This window comes from Callorhinus ursinus, unplaced genomic scaffold (assembly GCF_003265705.2).
Source record: "Callorhinus ursinus isolate GAN/ISIS: 27379988/994484 unplaced genomic scaffold, GSC_fseal_2.0 scaffold33, whole genome shotgun sequence".
In the NCBI taxonomy this organism is placed as follows: domain Eukaryota; kingdom Metazoa; phylum Chordata; class Mammalia; order Carnivora; family Otariidae; genus Callorhinus; species Callorhinus ursinus.
Window position 1 is genome coordinate 2,149,966 of NW_027397095.1, and position 24,739 is coordinate 2,174,704.

Genomic DNA, 24,739 nt, shown 5'->3' on the forward strand with positions numbered 1-24,739 from the left:
CTTCAAGGTTATTGATAAACCTGGCAGAGAGCCGTGGACAAAGCCTCTGGCTGCTAGAGGGCAAATTTGTGGAGGAGGGCTACTCTCAGGAAGTAGGAGGGAGCCTTAGAAAGCTGTCAGATGCATAAAGACAATGTCTCATCACTTGGGGGGGGCAGTTTGTCTGCTGTTAGGACGTGAAGCTTTGGATTCATCTTGCAGGGAGGCTGAATTGGGGGCTGCTCACAATTTCACCTTGGATCCAGGGTCTGTTCTCTTCGAGTCCGGAACGAAATTCTTGTCCTTGGTCATTAAGTATGCGGCTACTTCGGTTCTTAACCAGTTCATCTGTTTGTTTAACTGATGGTGGCCCAGGTCACGAAAGCCGTTTCTTAATTCACTCTCTCGCTTTCTTGTTCATTCAACAAATGCGTCTTGAAATTACTTGTATGCTGGGCCTATGGTTTCCGTAAGAGTGAATGCCTGCTTCGAGCAGAGACAGTTACATGAAGCTGGCCACGGAGGCTTCCATTTCTAAAGTGTTTGAATATCTTCTCCTCACCAGAGATCTGATGGCAAGGGGCCATTGTCGGGAATGAAAAGTCTGGAATCAACATAATATTTGGATGCATGAACGAGGACCCAGAACCTCACATTGTCACTCACGGAGTAACTGTCTCCTGGCAGAAAGCGGGATCCGGAGCGTGCCGCCCCTCATCCTGTGGTTTTGCAATAGGGGCAAGACAGCAAGGCAGAGTAATTGGTATCTCACCGAGACTTGTCACCGTGTACCAGTCACAAAATTTCCGTGTTACGTGTCAGAGGGCTCGCTGCTGCCAAAGCTTTCCCCCTTTTCTTTCTAATTTTTTTTTTTATCCCCGAAACATTTAATTGGCCTTAATGCAGTTTGGGTGATTGCCGGAGTTGATGAGCTGAGTTGGAAGATGGCTTGATGTTCACATGACTCAGCCTTGGGAATCGGCAGTGCATCACCTCTGCTCCTGAGGACTCTGGGAAGGAAGCTCTGGGCTTCTGCAGAGCTTTGATCAGCCTCTCCAGAGAGACTTTTATTGATTGTTTCATGGCCATCTTTTTTTTTTCATTGTTTAAAATATCTTGTTGTAAAGCCTCTTTGTGTAATATAATTCTGGAACGATCTCACATTGATTTATTTTTTTTTCCTACTTTCCAAAACACAGCAGTCTGGATAGTTGCTTAGTATCCCAAAAGGGCAGGGGGTCAGCCTCTGCCTGCTGTAACAGAACACTATAGATTCCGGATTGGGCGGGGGTGGGGGGGCACTGATAAACAACAGATACTTAGTTCTCACAGTTCTGGAAACCGGGGAGTGGGAAATCAAGGCACATTAGGTGTCTGGGGAGAACTTGCTTCCTGGTTCCTGGCCATTTGTCTTCTCAGTGTGTCCCCACCTGGCAGAAGGGGTGTGGGGGCTCTCTGGGGTCCCTTTTATCAGGATGCTAATCTCATTCATAACCAAATCACCTATCAGAACCCCTACTGCCAAATACCATCACTTTGGGGATTAGGATATCAGCATCTGAATTTGGCGGGGGGGGGGGGGGGGGGGGGGGGTGGTGGGGGGGGAAGACACCAGCATTCAGTCTAGAGCAGCTTCTCAGTGAACATTTTGGGTCACGAACATTAACTTTATTAAATAATTAGCAAACCATCAAGAGTTTATATGATCATACTGAGGGATTCTGTTAAATGACAAGACTTGTTAGTATGTGTGCAAAATACTCCTGAGGCCCCTAATTTGTTTCAGGAGCACTCCACTGGGAATGAGTGCATGTGGGTTCTAGTGACTCTGCCCGTAATTAGCTATGACCTTGGGTTAGTCACTTCCCATCTCTTCCTACTTGCTGTCCTGATCTGTAAGAGGAGGGGTCTCAGTCCCCACTGGATCTCTCACCAGCTTTAACATCTGAAGGTTTTAAAAAAGCTCATACAAGACAGCCTATTCACAGAAAGTTGTTGAAGCAAATGGAAATGTAGTTGAAAGGCTGACTTCCAAAATCTAGTACAAGGACCTTATCTCTATGGGATTTTGAACTGATTTCTTTTCTCTTTGTTTAGTTTTTCATTATTAAAGTATAGTTGATGTCAGTGTTAGATTAGTTTCAGGTATACCAACACAGTCATTTGACAATCCTGTACATGACACAGTGCTCACTGTAAGTGGGTCTCTGTCACCAAACATCGTTTCTATAATATTATTGACTATATTCCCTGTGCAGTACATAAAAAAGCCAACCAAATGACAACCACAAAAACAGACTTTTCAATAGAGTGGTTGCCCAAGGGGATGGGTGAAAGAGGCAAAGGGGATTCAGAGGCAGAAACTTCCAGTTATAAAATGAGTACGGCCTGGAGATAGACTGATTCCTTGTGTCGGACTATGACCAACTCTCTGTTCTCTGCACCAATAAAGGACAATTGATGTGGGTCATTTGAAGGTCTCTCCCACCTCCACTCAGGAGTTGCAGATTTTTTGCCCAGAATAATGCTGGCATGTGTTCACATCTTTACCATATACCAACCAATCGTGGTGTGAAGTGACCACTAGACAGGTGTTGGGGGGGGGGCAAGAGAAGATAGTAGCCAGGGCTTAAACCCATTTGTTGGCAAGGTAGGCATCTTTACACTGTTGATAACTTAAGGAATGTTAAGTTCACTGAAAGCTTATCAGATTTTGAAGGAATGATTTTAACCAAATGTATATAAGACACTGATCTGTAATTATCAAGTGCCATTTCATCCACTTACTAATTATACTGACAATTGGCCCTGATTGCTTGGATCCTTAAGATATACCCTTTAGTGGGGGATTCCACTCAGGACACCAAAGTCTAGACTCTTGAATGCTCCAGGGAGAGCAGTGTTGAAATATTTCCACGTATATTATCTTTTGTCCGGTAGAGATCTTTTCACTGAGGTGCCACATCTCAATCCCAAAGAATCTGAGCACCTTTGGAATTGTAATTCAGGACTGAGGCCATGTCTGTCCACCTTGATGAGACTGATCAATTTCTTCTGCTTCCTCAGCCACCGATTTATAAGTAGTCTCTTACTATGAGGGGCGACTATAACTTCTGATGAAGACCCTTTCCATTTTACTAGGTAGTAGGTACTTTAATACTCATCTGAAAACGGTTGTATCTCACACTTTTACTACTACGACTATAGTTACCATCAAGGGTTTACTGTGCACCGGGTTGTGTGCTAAGTGCTTTCCATGAAGTATCTTCTTTAGTCATCACGTCAACCCTGTGTGCGTCTGTCCAGTAGAAATTTCCAAGATGATGGAAATGTTCTATAATACCAGCACTATTTAACTCCAGCAGCCACTAGCCCATGTGAATATTGAGCCCTTGAAATGTTTCTGGTGCAACCAAGGAGCAGATGATTTAATTCATCAGCTTTGATTTTGATGAGTTAAGATGTAAATAGACAATATGGCCAGTAGCTCCAGTTTTGGATGATGTGGATATGAGGTATAAAGAGGCTATGGATCAAAGAGGCTAAACAATTTTCTCAAGGTCACAGAGTTAGCAAATGCCAGAGCAGGGCTTTGATTCTGACGCCAGTGTCCTTATCTCACTCTTCTGTGACAATTTCTTAGACCGTGCCTACTTCTGTTGTGTCCAGATTTGTGAGAAGACGCCTCCAGTACCCTTGTAATTAACCATACAAGGAAAGAAAGCTGATAAATACACAATAAGGGACAATAGTCATTAAAACAGCATGACCCTGGTCCCCAAATAGTGTGGCTAATGGAACAGAAAAAACAGTATATAGATATGAAAAGAGATAACACTGTGTTATAAAATTGAAATTTGCTAAGTGAATAGAATTTAAATCTTCTCACCCCCCGCCAAAAAAGAGAGAGAGAAATCTGTGAAATGATGGATGTGTTAATTAACTAGATGGGAGGAACAGTTTCATAATGTATATGTATATCAGATCATGATGTGCACTTGAAATATCTTACAATTTTATTTGTCAATTTGACCTCAATAAAGCTGAAAAAAAATAGAAAAATGAAAATAGATGTTTGTGTGTTATATTTATATTCATATATATGAATTGAATATGTGATGAACTGGACATCACCAAAAAATAAGGAAAGGAAGTGCTATTTAACTGATGGCTTGGGGAAAACTGGCTACCAAATAAATATACATAAGCCCCTAACCTGATATATTATATGAAAATCGATTTCAAATGGCATATGATTCAATTATTAAAGAATAAACTTATTTTAAAAATCAAATCACAGAAAAAAAACAGTGGAAAATTCATTTGAGGAACCATCTGTTATGTGGTGAGTTCTGAACTGAAGAAATCATGAAGCAAAAAATATATAGATTTTGACTGCCTAAGAAATAAAGACTTACAGAGGTGCCTGGCTGGCTCAGTCAGGAGAGCATGTGACTCTTGATCTCGGGGTCGTGAGTTCAAACCCCATGTTGTGGGTAGAGATTACTAAAATAAATAAAGAAACTTAAAAAAAAAGAAAGACTTGTGAACAATAAAAAAAAAATACTTAGAATAAAAGGGAAAACAGATTTGGGGAATATTTGCCTTAAGACACCCAGGTAAGTTAATGGAAAAGAACTTGGACAGACAATTCACAGATCAGGGGATACAACTAGTGAATGAACTATAAGGGAGCAGTAGAAATGGGGCTTTTTAAAGAGGTACAACCTAGATGATGACAAGACAGCATCTCATACCTTTTGAATTACCAAAATTTAAGAAAAACGATGCTTCTGTGCGTTGGAGAGAGGTGGTACACCTGGTGTTTTCATATTTTGCTAATGGCAGCTAAAATTACTCTGATTTAGAAAGGAAATTTCATGAAACTTACCTCCTTCTACCACCATATCATGAAACATTTACAGCGTCAGCCCTAATAAGGAAAGAAAAGGAAGAAATAGAAAATACCCATTTAGGGGGCTACACATACTCCTCGGAATATTATACATCTGTTAAAATAATCATTATGACCACTGTTTAGCAGCGTGGGAAATGTTCATAATGGCAAACAGAAAACAGTAAGATATGCCTTTGTATCTGGGCTATAATATTTCGACCATGTTCAAAGATACGCATGTGGACCTCTAGCAAGGGAGCTCCGGGAAATGAAAACGGTTGGTATATTAGGATCATGGGCTTATGGGTGATTTATTTTTATTTTTATCTACCTATATCCTATTTCATAATAAATAAAAAGAAATAGAATTGAAAACCCGAACAAGCTGTCGCAGAAATGAATTCTCTTCATTGGGCATCATTGCTTGTTGGAAGCTGCTCCTTTTCTCCCTTGGCCCTCAGACACCTACTCTTCATTTAGGTGAGCAGCAAGCAATCAGGATTACCCAGTCTTCCATAGAACAGAGTCAGTAGAGGAAAGTGCTGGTTTATGCAAAGAGATTTATTCTGTGATGGTTGGCAGGAGAAAGGATGTACAAAGACTCTGGGCAGATTCGGCAGAGGTAGGGGGAATGAAAGAGGGGGGCCATCTGGTCAAATGTGCTGTGGCAAATTAAATGGCATATTATGAACATGAAATACCAGAAGAAAATCCAAATGTGGTAGACTTGGGAAAAGCCCAGCTGAAGCACTCTAAAACAAATTAACTACAGACCGACAATATGCCCCTCATACACTCAGATATGCCCATGACCCAGAAGATTATCATTCAGGCCAGATTTTGCAGACCACATTCTACATGGGCTTCCCTTAGGGGAAAAAAAAATCAACAAACTACCCACCCCCTCCCACGCACACACAGATGCCTCAGACAGAGCTACTGTTTCAATGACTATGATAAATGCGGAATTAATAAGAAGGCGTTGGGTTTGATTTCTCTGGAGTCACGTTTATTGGTGAACTCTAGCGCCCGAACGAGACAACCAGATGGACATCTGGGTATAAGCTCTTTCTCTCCCCCACTCCCTTCTTTCCTTCCTTCCCCCTGCCCCTTCCCCATCCTTCCCACCTGCCTTTTCTTTCCTTCTTTTCCTAAGCGGTTCTATTCCCCACCCTCAAGCCCCCATCTCTGGAATGCTTTATAATTGCCCTACACTCTCCCCTTCCTTCCTCTCAGGCTTCTTTTGGTTTTTCCTTGTTCAGACTCTGGGGCTCCTTCAAGTGCATGTATTTGCATATTCGGCGACTTCTCCTTTCCCCCACGTTTCATGTTTTGACTGCTTCCTTTAAAATGTTGATAAGTTTGTCATGATCCTTGTCTGTAGAGAGTTCTTCCTGGTATTTCCAGTCCCTTTATGATAGCTCTGCTGTAAGCATGCTTTCAGCGACACTGTGGCCGTGCTGTGGCTTTGGGGCTGTTTGGGGTTCTTTCCAAGGAGATCGCCCCGTGCCATGACTTGATCGAAGAGGGGCACAAAAGCAGTGTCTGTGTTTGAAGGGCCGTCCGTGGGAAAGGGACTTCGATAGTTTCCACCTGGCTGGAAAGAACCCGACACATCCCAGTGGGAGGTGGATTTAGACTCTGCAAAAGGAAGTGCCTTCTAATATGGCAGGTCAGAGACAGAATGGGCGATTTCCAGGATCGGCATCTTTGGGTGTGCAACTGCCTTTGCGCCTGGCGGAGGAAAGGCGTGGGAGCTGAAATGCACCCCGTGCTTCACTCTCCAAGCGCTGTGCTTTGGAAGGGGGCCCTATCATCCTGGAGGAAGGGGGTGCCTGGAGAGGGCATCTTTCAGTCTTCTACATAAAGGCACCATATGTGCTAGGGGCAGCCCCAGCCATCCCCGGTGGGGGGGGGGCAGGTGGAGTGGCTTCTCTCCATATGGTTGTTATGGAACAAGGGGGAGAATGGCTCAGCTTGTGTGCTGGAAGAAGTGCTTGCCTTCTCTCCAGCATCTCCACGTTTCTCAGCTGGGCTTTGATTCTGCTGCACCACCCAGCAATTTTTCGTAACTCGTCTGTGGCCACCGTGCATCTTCTCATCGTACATATGCAACAAACATCCACATTAAGATCCCCCAACCTCCTGGACATGGATAGGTGCCATCCCGTACAGCGCTGTGTCCAATGAATTCTCATTTCTGAGAATGTGTCTTTTCTCTTGTTTTCAGAGGAGATCAGCCCCCCACTGCTTGGCCACCACCTAGTGCTTTGGGAGGACCGTAGGAAATAATGCCAACTGAATGCACTTGGGAAAGTGTGAGGAGGTCCTGTTGCATTAGGTAGTCAGTGGCCTTGGAACTCCAGTCAAATTAGTGCCTTTAGTGGCGCCTAGAGCTTCTTGTTTTGTGATCAACAATTCCCTGACCACAGCAGTTCATCAACCTCCCGGCAGGGCTGACATCCACACCACTCATTTGGTTCTCAGCATGTAACATTTGTAGTTCCGTCCCACCTTTCTTGAATACATCTTCTTTACCCCAAATAGACTGCAAACTTCTGGAACCAGGTACCACGCCAGGTATACTCCTGTAATTCTGAGCAGGGCATCTTATATCATACTTTCTGAGTTCTGCTGAATTGATTCTTCCTTCTTCCTTCCCTCCCCCTTCTCCTTCAACAGATATTTTTTGAGCATGTACTGTGTTTCAGTCTTTGTTCTAATGAATAAAACAGACCAAAGTCCCTGTCTTCATGGAGCTTGCTATTCTTGTCCAGATCTGCCTTTTACTAGCTCGGTATGGCCTCCACCAAATCACTTCTCCATCTGCGATTTGAGTGTAAAGTTTTCACATTTTGGGGTAGCAATAACCAATAGGTAAATATGGCCTAGATCATTCTTTTTTCCTTTTTTCCCCTGGGATGGATTTGTTTGGCCCAAAGACAGTGGCTGTTTTATTTCTACCTTGAGGACCCAGCTCACAGTCAGCTTTTATTCAGCTTTTTAAGTATTACTTTAGATTTCCTCTCAATACACAGCATCAACCTTCTTGTGTTTATATACTTTCGTCCTCTGTCCTGAGAGCAACTCCTGGACTTACAGCCTTGGCTTCTCGAGCTGCAGGAGATTGCCTGTTTAACCTTGATAAATCCTCAGGAGAAAATTGGGTCTTTTTTCTCCTATAATTTTATTTGTTTAAATCTTGACTGCTTATAGTAAATATCCTCTCAAAGATAATTTCATTTCCAAATAATTTGGTATCTGATTTGATGCAGCTTGAGTGTTTATTTTGGGGATATCATTTTTCTTTTATAATGAGTTTCCCACAATAGCTTTGTTTTAATGTCGTTACGTCTTTTTGCCTGGCTACCAGCAGGACTGTGGTTACTTTCCTGGAGTAATATTAGTTTACTAATAGTAATTACCTCTCAGGAAACCTCTTTGTTGGAAGTAGCATTTGATTTGGTCTTTATCAGGGAAAAAAATTGTAACTTTTCAAAAAATGTGATTAATTTTTTAAAATATTAAGGAAATATGATAAATTTCATCCCATATGATGTGTATAGTGTTTTCAGCCCAGTGATCATTCACATGTTATGTAAGTTTCACTTTCAAGATCCTAAGGTATGATCAGTAGCAACGTATTATCTTGTAAGGCAACTAAATACATTCTTCTATGAATGTGTACTGATTCAGGTTTAATTATTAGATGGGGTTGGTCTAAGGAGGTGAAGGTTCTATTTTCGAACCGTAATTTCACACATGTCAAGTTTGAATTTACGTGAGAACTCTAATAATGGCCTGTCTTTGGTGGTCGTTTCCAAGATTCTGTGAGCATTATAATTAGCGATAAGGAGAGCGCTGACCAAATCAGGGCACCACATACAGTTACCTGGAATGGAAAGGAAATGCTTTATTTCTGAATATGCTTCTCTCCATAAGCAAAGCACAGTAAAAGTCACTTGAAACTGTTTCAAATGAATTCTACTTGGCAACGGGTATGGGTCTCAAGATTTGGGCAGTGTCTTTTTGCAGTGCCTGGGAGAAGAGCTGAAGCCAGTCCAACAACTTCACAAATTTCTAGATAGTAAATGGCTTATCATTTTTAGTATTTTAAAAACTCAGTTGTTATACTTCAGTACGTTATCTCTTCTCTAATCCCCCAGCCCTGCTGGGTTTTGCGCGTTAATGTGGCCATTTGTTCATGGTGCCACTTCATCACATCAATGAGGAAGCAAATCTTTATGGCAAGCCTGTTATTTGCCAGGTACTGTATTAGGCACTGGGGATATGTTGGTGAACAAAACAGACATGGCTTCTCATGAAACTTACCATCCGGGCTCCTTAAGCAATTTAGGAAATGAAATACTAAGTCATTTAATTTCTCTGAGTCTCAGTGTCACCATCTTAAAATAGGCATAATGCCTACCTTGAAGGCTTGTTGTGGGAATGAGAGGAGACCAATCTCTAAAACACCAGCGTGATGCTTGGCATATCGGACATTGTAGAACCTCAATCAATGGCAGCTCGTATAATCATTGTGAGTCCTGGAGGGCCCTAGTATAAAGTTACGTAATGTGCAATACGATATTCTTGACTGTAGTTACCGTGCTATACCTTACATCCCCATGACTTATTTATTTAATGAATGGAAGTTTGTATGTCGACCCCTTCTTCCCCTGTTCCTCAACTCCCTTCCCCTCTGCTAACCACCAATCTGTTCTCTGCATCTGTGAGTTTTGTTTAGTTGTTCATTTGTTTAGTTTTTTAGATTCCACGTATAAGTGAAATCATATGATGTTGGTCTTTCTCTGTCTGACTTACTTCACTTAGCGTCATACCTTCAGGGTCCATCCATGTTGTCATAAATGGCGAGACTTCACTATTTTTTTTTTTTTTGTGCCTGAGTAGTATTCCATTGTGTCTGTGTGTCTGTGTATCTGTATATACAACATCTTCTTTCTTTATTCATCCATTGATGGACACTTTGGTTGTTTCCATATCTTGCCTATTATTGCTGCAGTGAACATAGGGGTACACCTACCTTGTCAAATTAGTGGTTTTGTTTCTTTTAGATAAAAACCCAGAAGTGGAATTACTGGATCACATAGTAGTTCTATTTCTAGGTTTTTTTTTTTTTTTTTTTTTTTAAGGAAACGCCATACTGTTTTCCAGAGTGGCTGCACCAATTAACATTCCCACCAACAGGGCACGAGGGTTCCCTTTTCTCCACAGCCTCGCCAACACTTGCTATTTCTTGTCATTTTGATACGAGCCATTTTGACTGAGCCACCCAGGTGCCCCTCATTTTCATTTGTCTTAAGGCATTTTTTGATAAATTGTCTGATTTTTATGTTGATCCATTGGCTATTTAGTAGCCTGTTGTTTAATCTCCACAATTTGTGATTTTTTTTCCCCAGTCTTCTTTTTGTGATTGGTTTCCAGTTTCATACCATTGTTGTCTGAAAAGATGCTTGATATGATTTCAGTGTTCTTAAATGTATTGAGACTTGTTTTGTGCCCTAACATATGATCTCTTCTGGAGGATATTCCATGTGCACTTGAGAAGGATGTGTATTCTGCTGCTCTTGGATGGAATGTTCCGCCTATATCTATTAAGTCCATCTGGTCTAATGTGTCCTTTAAGGCTGATGTTTCTTTATTGATTTTCTTAAAAAAAATTTTTTTTATTAACATATAATATATTATTTGTTTCAGGGGTACAGGTCTGTGATTTCATCAGTCTTACACAATTCACAGTGCTCACCATAGTACCTACCCTCCCCAATGTCCAGCACCCAGACACCCCGTCCCTCCCACACCCCTCCACTCCAGCAACCCTCAGTTTGTTTCCTGAGATTAAGAGTCTTTTATGGTTTGTCTCCCACTCCGGTTTCGTCTTGTTTCATTTTTCCCTCCCTTTCCCTATGATCCTCTGTCTTGTTTCTCAAATTCCTCATATCAGTGAGATCATATGATACTTGTCTTTCTCTGATTGACTTATTTTGCTTAGCATAATACCCTCTAGTTCCATCCACATCTTTGCAAATGGCAAGATTTCATTTTTTTAAAAAGATTTTTATTTATTTATTTAATTGACAGAGAGAGAGAGAGAGACAGCATGAGAGGGAACACAAGCATGGGGAGTGGGAGAGAGAGAAGCAGGCTTCTGGCCGAGCAGGGAGCCCGATGCGGGGCTCGATCCCAGGACCCTGGGATCATGACCTGAGTGGAAGGCAGTCACTTAACCAACTGAGCCACCCAGGTGCCCCAAGATTTCATTTTTTGATGGCTGCATAATATTCCATTGTGTATGTGTATATACACCACCTCTTCTTTATCCATTCATCTGTTGATGGACATCTAGGCTCTTTCCATAGTTTGGCTATTGTGGACATTGCTGCTATAAACATTGGGGTTCATGTGCCCTTTCGGATCACTACATTTGTATGTTTAGGGTAAATACCCAGTAGTGCAATTGCTGGGTCGTAGGGTAGCTCTATTTTCAACTTTTTGAGGAACCTCCATACTGTTTTCCAGAGGGGCTGCACCAGCTTGCATTCCCACCAACAGTGTAGGAGGGTTCCCCTTTCTCCACATCCTCCCCAACATCTGTTGTTTCCTGACTTGTTAATTTTACCCATTCTGTATGGTGTGAGGTGGTATCTCATTGAGGTTTTGATTTGGATTTCCCTGATGCCGAGTAATGTTGAGCACTTTTTCATGTGTCTGTTGGCCATTTGGATGTCTTCTTTGCAGAAATGTCTGTTCATGTCTTCTGCCCATTTCTTTTTTTTTCTGTTTCTTTTTTTTATTATGTTATGTTAATCATCATACATCACATCATTAGTTTTTGATGTAGTGTTCCACGATTCATTGTTTGTGCATAACACCCAGTGCTCTACGCAGAATGTGCCCTCTTTAATACCCATCACCAGGCTAACCCATCCGCCCACCCCCTCCCCTCTAGAACCCTCAGTTTGTTTTCCAGAGTCCATCGTCTCTCATGGTTCGTCTCCCCCTCCGATTTACCCCCCTTCGTTTATCCCCTCCTGCTATCTTCTTCTTTTTTTTTTCTTAACATATATTACATTATTTGTTTCAGAGGTACAGATCTGTGATTCAACAGTCTTGCACAATTCACAGCGCTCACCATAGCACATACCCTCCCCAATGTCTATCACCCAGCCACCCCATCCCTCCCACCCCCCACCACTCCAGCAACCCTCAGTTTGTTTCCTGAGATTAAGAATTCCCTAATATCAGTGAGGTCATATGATACATGTCTTTCTCTGATTGACTTATTTCACTCAGCATAACACCCTCCAGTTCCGTCCACGTCGTTGCAAATGGCAAGATCTCATTCCTTTTGATGGCTGCATAACATTCCATTGTGTATATATACCACCTCTTCTTTATCCATTCATCTGTCGATGGACATCTTGGCTCTTTCCACAGTTTGGCTATTGTGGACATTGCTGCTATAAACATTAGGGTGCAAGTACCCCTTCGGATCCCTACATTTGTATCTTTGGGGTAAATACCCAGTACTGCAATTGCTGGATCGTATGGTAGCTCTATTTTCAACTTTTTTGAGGAACCTCCATACTGTTTTCCAGAGTGGTTGCACCAGCTTGCATTCCCACCAACAGTGTAGGAGGGTTCCCCTTTCTCCGCATCCCCGCCGACATCTGTCATTTCCTGACTTGTTCATTTTAGCCATTCTGACTGGTGTGAGGTGGTATCTCATTGAGGTTTTGATTTGGATTTCCCTGATGCCGAGCGATGTGGAGCACTTTTTCATGTGTCTGTTGGCCATTTGGATGTCTTCTTTGGAAAAATGTCTGTTCACGTCTTCTGCCCATTTCTTCATTGGATTATTTGTTCTTTGGGTGTTGAGTTTGATAAGTTCTTTATAGATTTTGGATACTAGCCCTTTATCTGATAATGTCATTTGCAAATATCTTCTCCCATTCTGTCGGTTGTCTTTTGGTTTTGTTGACTCTTTCCTTTGCTGTGCAAAAGCTTTTTATCTTGAAGAAGTCTCAGTATTTCATTTTTGCCCTTGCTTCCCTTGCCTTTGGCAATGTTTCTAGGAAGAAGGTGCTGCGGCTGAGGTCGAAGAGGTTGCTGCCTGTGTTCTCCTCTAGGATTTTGATGGACGCCTGTCTCACATTTAGGTCTTTCATCCATTTTGAGTCTATTTTTGTGTGTGGTGTAAGGAAATGGTCCAGTTTCACTCTTCTGCATGTGGCTGTCCAATGTTCCCAACACCACTTGTTGAAGAGAGTGGCTTTTATCCATTGGACATTCTTTCCTGCTTTGTCGAAGATTAGTTGACCATAGAGATGAGGGTTCATTTTTGGGCTCTCTATTCTGTTCCGTCAATCTGTGTGTCTGCTTTTGTGCCAGTACCAGACTGTCTTGATGATGACAGCTTTGTAATAGGGCTTGAAGTCCGGAATTGTGATGCCACCGGCTTTGCTTTTCTTTTTCAACATTCCTCTGGCTATTCAGGGTCTTTTCTGGTTCCATACAAATTTTAGGATTATTTGTTCCATTTCTTTGAAAAAAGTTGACAGTATTTTGATAGGGATTGCATTAAATGTGTAGATTGCTCTAGGTAGCATAGACATTTTCACAATATTTGTTCTAACAGTCCATGAGCATGGAACGTTTTTCCATTTCTTTGTGTCTTCCTCAATTTCTTTCATGAGTATTCTCTAGTTTTCTGAGTACAGATCCTTTGCCTCTTTGGTTAGATTTATTCCTACATATCTTATGGTTTGGGGTGCAATTGTAAATGGGATCGACTCCTTTATTTCTCTTTCTTCTGTCTTGTTGTTGGTGTATAGAAATGCAACTGATTTCTGTGCATCGATTTTATATCCTGCCACTTTACTGAATTCCTGTATGAGTTCCAGCAGTTTTGGGGTGGTCTTTTGGGTTTTCCACATAAAGTATCATATCATCTGCAAAAAGTGAGAGTTTCACTTCTTTGCCGATTTGGATGCCTTTTGTTTCTTTTTGCTGTCTGATTACTGAGGCTAGGACTTCTAGTACTATGTTGAACAGCAGTGGTGATAGTGGACATCCCTGCCGCGTTCCTGACCTTAGGGGAAAAGCTCTCAGTCTTTCCCCATTGAGAATGATATTCGCTGTGGGTTTTTCACAGATGGCTTTTATGATATTGAGGTACATACCCTCTATCCCTACACTCTGAAGAGTTTTAATCAAGAAAGGATGCTGTACTTTGTCAAATGTTTTTTCTGCATCTTTTGAGAGGATCATATAGTTCTTGTTCTTTCTTTTATTAATGTACTGTATCGCATTGATTGATTTGCGGATGTTGAACCGACCTTGCAGCCCAGGAATAAATCCCACTTGGTTGTGGTGAATAATCCTTTTGATGTGCTGTTGGATCGTATTGGCTAGTATTTTGGTGAGAATTTTTGCATCCGTGTTCATCAGGGATATTGGTGTGTAGTTCTTTTTGATGGGGTCTTTGTCTGGTTTTGGGATCAAGGTAATGCTGGCCTCATAAAATGAGTTTGGAAGTTTTCCTTCCATTTCTGTTCTTTGAAACAGCTTCAGAAGAATAGGTATTAATTCTTCTTTAAATGTTTGATAGAATTCCCCTGGGAAGCCATCCGGCCCTGGGTTCTTGTTTGTTGAGAGAATTTTGAATACTGCTTCAATTTCCTTACTGGTTATGGTCAGTTCAAGTTTTCTATGTCTTCCTGGTTCAGTTTTGGTAGCCTATACATCTTTAGGAATGCATCCATTCCTTCCAGATTGTCTAATTTGCTGGCATATAGTTGCTCATAATATGTTCTTATAATTGTTTGTATTTCTTTGGTGTTGGTTGTGATCCCTCCTCTTTCAGTCATGATTTTATTTATTTGGTTGGGTCCTTTCTCTTTTCTTTTTGATAAGTCTGGCCAGGGGTTTATCAATCTTACTAATTCTTTCAAAGATCCAGCTCCTAGTTTTTCCTTCATCTGTTCTACTGTTCTTTTGGTTTCTATTTCATTGATTTCTGCTCTGATCTTTATTATTTCTCTTCTCCTGCTGGGTTTAGGCTTTGTTTGCTGTTCTGTCTCCAGCTCCTTTAGGTGTAGGGTTAAGTTGTGTATTTGAGACCTTTCTTGTTTCTTGAGAAAGGCTTGTATTGCTATATACTTTTCTCTTAGGACCACCTTTGTTGCATCCCAAAGATTTTGAGCAGTTGTGTTTTCATTTTCTTTTGTTTACATGCATTTTTTTAATTCTTCTTTAATTTCCTGGTTGACCCATTCATTCTTTAGTAGGACGCTTTTTAGCCTCCATGTATTTGAGTTCTTTCCAACTTTCCTCTTGTGATTGAGTTCTGCTTTCAAAGCATTGTGGTCTAAACCTATGCAGGGAATGATCCCAGTCTTTTGGTACCGGTTGAGACCTGATCTGTGACCCAGGATGTGATCTGGAGAACGTTCCATGTGCACTAGGGAAGAATGTGTTTTCTGTTGCTTTGGGATGGAATGTTCTGAATATATCTGTGACGTCCATCTGGTCCAGTGTGTCATTTAAAGCCTTTATTTCCTTATTGATATTTTGCTTAGATGATCTGTCCATTTGAGGGAGGGGCGTGTTAAAGTCCCCTACTATTATTGTATTATTGTCGATGTGTTTCTTTGCTTTTGTTATTAACTGGCTTATATAATTGGCTGCTCCCATGTTAGGGGCATAGATATTTACAATTGTTAGATCTTCTTGTTGGATAAACCCTTTAAGTATGATGTAGTGTCCTTCCTCATCTCTTATTATAGTCTTTGGTTTAAAATCTAATTTGTCTGATATAGGGATTGCCACCCCAGCTTTCTTTTGATGTCCATGAGCATGGTCAGTGGTTTTCCACCCCCTCACTTTCAATCTGGAGGTGTCTTTGCATCTAAAATGAGTCTCTTGCAGACAGCATATCGATGGGCCTTGTTTTTTTATCTAGTCCGATACCCTGTGTCTTTTGATTGGGGCATTTAGCCCATTTACATTCAGGGTAACTATTGAAAGATATGAATTTAGTTCTTTATTGATTTTCTGTCTGGATGATCTATCCATTGATGCGTGCGGGGTGTTAAAGTTCCCTACTATTATTATATTGCTGTTGATTTCTCCTTTCAACTCTGTTAATATTTGCTTTATATAATTTGCGTGCTCCTATGTTGGGTGCATAAATATTTACAACTGTTTTATCTTCTTTCTGGATTGACCCATTTATCGTTATGCCATGCCCATCTTTGTCTTTTAGTAGTCTTTGTTTTAAATTATATTTTGTCTGATATAAGTATAGCTATTCCAGCTTTCTTTTGGATTCCATTTGCAAGACATCTTTTTCTGTCCCTTCACTTTCAGTCTCTTTGTGTCCTTCCGTCTGAGGTGATTGTCTTGTAGGCAGCGTACAGATGGGTCTTGTTTTTTAATACATTCAGCCACTTTATGTCTTTTGATTGGAAAATTTAGTTCATTTGCATTTAAAGTAATTGCAGATAGGTATGTACTCATTGCCATTTTGTTAATTGTTTTCTTGATGTTTTGTGGCTCCTTTCTGTTTCTTGCTTCTCTTGCTCTTTTCCCTTGTGGTTTGATACCTTTCTTTAGTGTTGTTATTTAGATTTCATTCTCTTTATTTTTTGTGTATCTACTATAGGTTTTTGCTTTGTGGTTACCATGAGGTTTAATATATCAATCTATTTTAAGTTGATAGCGTGTTACTTTTGAATGCATTGTAAGACTGCATTCTTACTCCTTCACAAGTTCTATGCTTCTGTTATCACATTTTATATCTTTTTATGTATCTCTTAACTAATTTTTGTAATAATAGATATTTCTGCTACTTTTGTCTATTAACCTTCATGCTATTTTTTATAAATGATTAGCCTACTACCTTTGCTATCTGTTTACCTTTACCAATGAACTATTTTACTTTCATATGTGTCCTTATTACTAATTGGGGTCCTTTCTCTTGAGCTTAAAGGAGTCCCTGTAACCTTTCTCGTAAAGCCCATTTAGTGCTGGTGAACTCCTTTAGATTTTGCTTCTTTGAAAAACTCTTTATTTTTCTCCTTCAAAAATGAATGATAATGTTGCCAGGTAGAGTATTCTTGGTTGGAACTTTTGCTTTCAGCACTTTGAATATATCATGCCACTTTCTTCTGGCTTGCATGGTTTCTGCTGAAAAATCTGCTGATAATCTTTGGGGGTTCCCTTGCACATAAGTTTTTCTCTTGCTGCTTTTAAGATTCTGTTTTTATCTTTAACTTGTGACATTTGAATTATAATGTGTCTTGCTGAGGATCTTTGGCGTTCATCTTATTTGGAACTTTTTAGCTTTTTTGGATCTGGATGCCTTTTTCCTGACTCAGGCTTGGGAAGTTTCAGCCATTATGTCTTCATATAAGCTTTCTGTCCCTTTCTCTGTCAGTCTTCTCCTGGCTTCCCTATTAAGCTACTGTTGTTCCACTTGTTGTTATCCTATGAATCTCTCTCTCTCTCTCTCTTTTTTTAAAAAAAGATTTTCTTTATTTATTATAGAGAGAGATAGCAAGAGCAGGAACACAAGCAGAGGGAGTGGGAGAGACAGAAGTAAGCTTCCCTCAGGGCAGGGAGCCCGATGCGGGGCTCGATCCCAGGACCCTGGGATCATGACCTGAGCCGAAGGCAGACGCTTAACGACTGAGCCACCCAGGCGCCTCTATCCTATGTATCTCTTAAGCTATCTTCATGTTTTAGAATTCTTTTTTCCTTTTGATGCTCTGTGTGGGTTAGTTCCACTCTCTTGTCCTCCAGGCCACTAATCCATTCTTCTGCTTCATCTGTTCTGTTATTGAACCCCCTCTGGCATATTTTTCAGTTCAGTTACTGTGTTCTTCAGCTCTGTGACTTCTGTTTTTTTATATTTTCTATCTCTTTGTTGAAGTTCTTTCTGTGTACCTCCATTCTTCTCTGTGAGCATCTTTATGACCCTTATTTGGAACTCTTTCACTTCTCTTCATTTCATTAATTCTTCTCCTGGGGTTTTATCTTGTTTTGAAAAAGATATCTTTATCTTTATTTTGAACATATTCCTCTTCCCTCATTTTGCTTCACGCTCTTGTTTCTATGTATTAAGTGAAACAGCTTAATCTTATCTTGAAGGAGTGGTCGTAGGAAGACTAAGTGTGTTTCATTCGGCTGTCTTTGCAGTGCCCTGGGCGTGGTAGCCTCCCAGGAACTCTCTCCAGTCGTTTTAGTCCTGTGGACTCAGAACTACAAGCACCCCTGGCCACCAGAGCCAGGCATTCAAGGGGCATCCTCTGTGTGGACCGTGTGCATCTACTGGCTTTGCTAGGGCCACAGGGAAGCATTGGGCCAGGGCAAACTTGCTTGCTGGATTTAGTGAGGTGGTCCCTGGGTGAGTGCCGGGGCAGAGCCTGTGACTCTAGCAAGGTAGAAGGAGAGTACAAGATGGCCCTCTTGAGTGCTGGTAATGGCAAGATAGAAGAGCAGAAAAATGGCCTCCAGTGCCTCCATTCCAGGAAAGAGTTCCAACAGACCCCTGCTCCTCTAGCAGAAGCCTTACTATTAGCCAATGAATCTCCTTCACATATGGTCTATGTACTTTTCAACCTGCTGCTTTTGTGGAGGGTGAATCTGTGCAATCATAATTCCTTTAAGAGTGGAAACTTAGTTTCCTACAGGTCTTTGAGTCTCCTGGATGTAAGCCTTGGTTTTCAAAGCCAGATGTTTTGGGTCCCAAGTGCAGGTCCCAAGGTTTGGGTTTCCTGGTGAGGAGCTTGAACCCTTAATGTTTCAGGGATATGCTCTAGGTTTGTGAGATTCTTCCTGCTTATGGGTCACTGTACTGGGGGTGGGGTTTTGGTGAGACTGTGTTTCTGCCTTGCCTAGCTATCTCAGTGTGGCCTTGTTTTCCTTTGTTGTGGAGGGGCTAGTTTTCTAGTCTTGTTCACAGAGAATTGTTCTATAATTAGCTGTGGATTTGGCGTGTCCATGGGAGAAGGTGAGTTCAGGGTCTTCCAATGCTGCCATCTTGAACTGCCCCCTTTTCCCACCAGGGCATTTTTTAAAAAGATTTTATTTATTTATTTAGAGACAGAGCAAGTGGGGGGGAGGGGCAGAGGGAGAGGGAGAGGGAGAGGGAATCCCAAGCAGACTCCGTGCTGAGCAGGGAGCCCAGTGCGGGGCTCAATCTTACAACTCTGAGATCATGACCTGAGCTGAAATCAAGTGTTGGATGATCAACCGACTGCACCACCCAGGTGCTCCCACATGGGCATTGAAAGACTCAGTTCAAATACATTTGAATGAGAGGGCAAAGTACATTAGGTGTTCTATTTCTTGAACTAGCCATGGGAAATGTAAAGGTGGGTGTTTACTCTAGATTTTGGAAATTAACAAAAGTCCCAGTGGAATGAGCTGTTTCCTTCTTAGCTGCCAGGAATGAGGGAGAGCATAGGTGAGGTTGACAGATTTGAAAACCTGTTCATCTCTGTTAGAACAAATCAAAATAATTCTGGCTGTTCATTTTAGTCAGTTGAGTCCAAAATAAATGGTAAAGGTTTGTAAAGAGATGACAAAGCAATGTTATTTCTTTTCCATAATGAGCATTTTAAGGTGGCTAGTTTTAGAGAGTTTTTGTACTATAAAAGAAAGTCTTACAGCAGTTTTTAAAAATGGTGGTTTCCCTGTGCCCATTAAAATGATTTTTATTTATGGTCATATCATCATAGATTAGAAGGGACCACAAATTCATTATGTCTTTGTGTTAGTCTGTTCAGGCAGTTATGATGGAAAAACACCACAGACTGGGTGGCTTACAATCAACAGACATTTTTTTTCTCACAGTTCTGGAGGCTGAGGAGTCCCAGATTAAGGTCCTGGCAGATTCAGAGTCTGATGAAAACCTACTTCCTTAGATGGCCATCTGCTCGCCATCTCCTCACATGGCAGGAGAGGGGAGAGAGCTCTCTGGGGTCCCTTTAATAAGGGCACTAACCCCATTCCTGAGGGCTCCACTTTCATGACCTCATCACCTCTCAAAGGCCCCACCTGCAAACACCATCACATTGGGGGTTAGGTTTCAAGATATGAATTTTGGGGGGGGGACCCAAACAGGTAGAGTCATGGGTCTTGAAATATGTCACAAACATATAATGGTTTATGCTTTTTGTTTATTTTTTTAAAGAGTTTATTTATTTATTTGAGAGAGAGAGAGCGGGAAGAGGGGCAAAGGGAGAGGGACAAGCGGACACCATGTTGAGTGCGGAGCCCTACGAGGGGCTCGATCCCATGACCCTGAGATCATGACCGGAGCCCGAACCAAGAGTCTGATGCTTAACCAACTGAGCCACCCTGGAGCCCCGGTTTATGCTCTTTAAAATGCTTTTACACATCTCTCACTTTACTCTGCCTGGTGGGTCTGGCATTGTTACGTCAATTTCCTAGGTGAAGACATCGAAATGCAGACCCTTCGTCAAGAACCTGCTTGGCAGAGACAGAGAGTGGGCTAGAGCATAGTTTTCTTTTTGCACAGCACTCGGCCACCACACCTGCTTTGTGCTCTTTCACTCACACTGACACGAATAGGTTAGCACCCAAATCCTTTCAGACAGATGAGAAGTAATTAAGTCTGAGCCTCTTCAAACAAGATATCCAGCTATAAAAAGATGGATGTTGTAAGACCACGAAGATGGCAATCTTAAAAAAAAAAAAAAAAAATCCCAGCGAAGAGTAGTGTTGTGACTAGCGATGGAAAGCAAGCTGTGAGAACGGCACAGATTCCAGAATGCTGTTAAACCAGGCTGCTGGTCCCCTTCCCACGCAGGGAGGATGGTAATGTGCTTTGTTGGGTTTGTTTGTGCTCTGGATGCACTTAAGCCCCTAAGTGGTTCCTGGGCTCCTGGGTCATGCGTCCCAGAGTCCCAGCCCAAGGCTCACAGTACTTTCATCCCCACGTTATAACATTTTAGAAGACGTGGTGTTTGTAGAAGATGTGGTGTTTCTGGGTAACAGGAGGTCCAACTCTTGTTCACAGTCTGATTGTTTTTATTGAGGAATAATCTGCCTCATTTTGCTTCCTGCTGCCTGCATGCCTACCTTTCACCTTTGTAAGCTCCAGATACTGTGTCTGTGTAGGATTGGAGGGGACAGGTGGTTGGAGGCAGCTTTAATTTCTATTTTGCAGCTCTTGCAAGTGAAACAGGTAAAGGAGGAAGGGGCTGGCATTCTTAGCTTGGTGTGTTGGGAGATTGTGGATTTCAAGTATCTGTGCTCATGCTGTCCCCGAGGACTACAAATGATCAGAGGCTGGCTCTAAATGAAAGACTAAATAAATCTTGAGTTGAAGTTACGTAGTGTTTCCAGGATTGCAGGGAAGACCCCGGACGGGCAGTGGAGCCTGGGGCTCTCAGCTGTGGGGAGGCCTCCCGTTCGGAACCCTGCTCCCACTTTAATCAGAACCCTGACACTTAAGGGACTAAGCTGGCAGTGGCATCCATTTATCCATTTTATAGAATGGCCCTAGGTAACTACAGGGCCATAATCCAAATCCTATACTGGGATGGGTCCCCAGGCTCATTAGTTGATGACAAAATTGGAGAGGACCCTGACACATACAGATTCATTAGAGATAGCTGGATGGATTTATATCTAAGAGGTCACCCTTGGAAACTTGATGAATTTCTATGGGTGGAGCGCAATGCAAATAGACAAGACTGAAGCTTCCTATTTAATCTGCATCTGCTCCAAGAATGCTTGGATATAGTACCGCTTATCCCAAATCCTGACTGAAAAGGAAGTAGTGTATTAATATTGTCTTTCTGAAATGGATTAAAAATAGGGAAATCAGAAGCTGGGAAGAGGGACAGACAAAAATTTATCAAGGTAGATGCTAACAAATGGAATTTACTATTATTATATTAAAAACAGAAAATGGCGTTACGTTTATACACCATAATTTATCATACATAATGCTAATAATGCCCCTCTGGTTACTCTCAGCCCTTGTTGCCCTTAGCACTGCAGTCTGGGTGGGGTGCCAGTCTAGGGAAATAGGATGACAATGTCTAAGAGTGTATCTTTTCAACAATGCAAAGGACACAGATCAGTGTTTCTCAACCTTTTTTCATGATCATTCCAGTGAGGAGGAAGTTAAATTCAATTTAACTGATGTCTACCAATAGAAACGAAACACTAAGGAATGAGATTTGGTAGGGGGGTGTAAGTGGGGTAGAAGCGGACCGTGAATGCCACAAACCACTGTGACATCTAAGATTGTCTTTCATCCTCTCTAGGAACCAGTTTTCTTCCCCTTGTGGGTGACATTCCCCATTGAAAATGCATGATACATATCTGTGAAACCAGACAATTTCTGAAGTGATGTTTAATTGTCTCTCGTTATGGATATTGTTTCCATCACCCACATTAGTAGCCTCCATCCACCAGGAGGTCGGTAGTGTCAGTGACGTCCTTACTATGTGTAAGATCCTTCTCGGACGTGGCATAGTTTCAGTCCTCACAACAACCCTGAGGTTGAGAGGTTCAGCGACCTCCCCAAACTCACGTAAGTGGCTTGAACCAGACTCATGTATGTGCCTTTCTAAGGCCAGAGACCTTGATCTTTCTAACATTTACTTATTTTGTTTGTATTTTAAAAAAGATTTTATTTATTTATTTGACAGAGAGAGAGAGAAAGAGCACAAGAGTGGGGTGGGGGCAGAGGGAGAAGCAGACTCCCCGCTGAGCAGGGAGCCCGACAATGGGGCTTGATCCCAGGACCCTGGGATCATGACCTGAGCCAAAGGCAGACGCTTCACCGACTGAGCCACGCAGGTGCCCCTCTAATGTTTACTTTTTTTTAAAGGGCACATTGCAAGGTGTGTCTCTGTAGTAAGGAGGGGAGGGGTATTTATTTCTCAAGTCAGTTTTGGAGTCTCTGGATTGCATTTTGGCTACTGGAGTAGAACAGAAAAGAGAAATTTGATTAGAACTAAATTTTGTCTCTCTCTTCCCCACCCCCATGATTTGAAATGTGTTCCTTAGTGTCATATGGGAACAACCTTAGCTGCTTGATATGGGCAGTGATCCTAGGAACATCAGTGAATTGCACACGTTGAATATGGTTTAATAGTATTATATTCTTTTTTTACAGCATAGAAGTACATTTACACAAGCTATTAAATATAGAATTTCCCTCATGTTTGGGAGAATCTTTTATTGTCTTAGCTGCATTTTTGTATTGCTTGTTAATTGAGTCTAGGTTTCTATCACTAAGCTGCCAAACTCATTTGTTAACTGTTGACTATGAAGGCTAGCTGGCTGGAAATAGATTCCCTGGTAAACACAACCTAATGGAAAGACCTGAGAGGTGCTGAGAGAAGGCCTCATGTTTCTGCTGCAGATCTGCTCATGGAGAAACATGCCTCTCAAGGTTGTGGAATAGACTGACATCGAGTGATATGGTGACATGAAGAAAAGTTTATTCTATCGCAGACAGCCACTAACCAATGTCTTTTGGCTCCCTGATCACTTCGGGTTTTAAAACCACCAGGGGTATTCTCTTCCCCATCCTCATTTTCCTCACCTCTGCATGATAAGCAGGTAATTATTGACATCAGTAATTGATAGGAAAGTATTTTTTTCTGCTGCCTCTTTTCAGCCCATCCCTCCTTGACAGCTATGCGGAAACACTCTAGGGGTCAGTGATGTGGTTTCTTTCTTTCTTTTTTTTTAAACGATATTATATTTTTAACACAGATTTTGTACATCTTCTATTAATCTCTACATAGATTAATGGCTCTTAATTTTACCAAATACTGACTTCCCCAAGTGTGGAGTTTGAAGAGGACAATAGACGGCAGAGAGCATTAGGCAAGCAGTAGAGTAATGATCCTTTGCACAGGATTCAAGAAAGTGAGAGAGAAAAAAAAAAAACAAAAACACCCTGATTTTCAACATGCAGTGCCTGAGAAGTAGCTATATGCAAATAAAACCAGGCTCCTTCTTCTTAGCTCTGGGGAGAGAATATATCAGGCTGTAGCCCACGCTGGTGGGTACCACGTGGAAATGTATGTATGCCGATGTAGAAACATAGCTGTTTCTTCTCTGGACTTCAGCCTTTATATTTAAAGTAAATTATATCCATACATCTCTATGGGTAGATTTCCCACCTGAGCTCTTAGAGATGTTTCCCCTTTAACACACCCCCAACCCTTTCTCTCTCCCCTCTTGGCAGTGATGCATGTAAACCAAATTAGGAACACGAGGTCCCTGAACAGTGAGTAACTGATTGATAGGCGCTCCCCTCATTTTAAAGATGCGGAAATTGAGGTCGTTAGAAGCCACGCAAACTGGAGCTCAGATTGCCTGGCCGGATGTGGCACATCACGTCGTCAGTCTGCTGTCATTGTTCCCGACTCTTGGCTTCTTAGAGAGAGAGAGAGAGAATGCAGAAATATGTTGGCAGCTTCATCTGGTGGCCAGAGAACAGTTCTAAGCCAGAGGTAAGCTTCAAGGAGAACTAAGAGTGGGGGAAGTTGGCTCCCCAGAGCGTGGCATTTTTTAGAGAATGATACATTGGTTGGAAAATTGACTCAAAGAAGATGAAGATCTTTCTGGCAAAAATATTTTTATAATAAGATTTGTAGAGAATATTATAAAAACCGTACACCACATCTTTTCCCGGATACAAAATCCCACTGAAAGGTGACATTTGGTTTCTGGGATGCCAAAAATCAACCCGTTTTGATGTAGACAGTGAGGAGTCATTGTGTGTGTGTGTTTGTGGAGAGAGCTTCTAACTTGTTTTTCCACAGACATGTCGTGTGACCT

General features: G+C 41.7%; 1 protein-coding gene across 2 annotated transcripts in view; it reads left to right on the forward strand.

The window, feature by feature from the left end:
• HS6ST2 (heparan sulfate 6-O-sulfotransferase 2) overlaps positions 1-24,739 on the forward strand; it is a 283,050-nt gene that overhangs the window by 52,856 nt on the left and 205,455 nt on the right. The gene's annotated exons all lie outside the window — the stretch shown is intronic.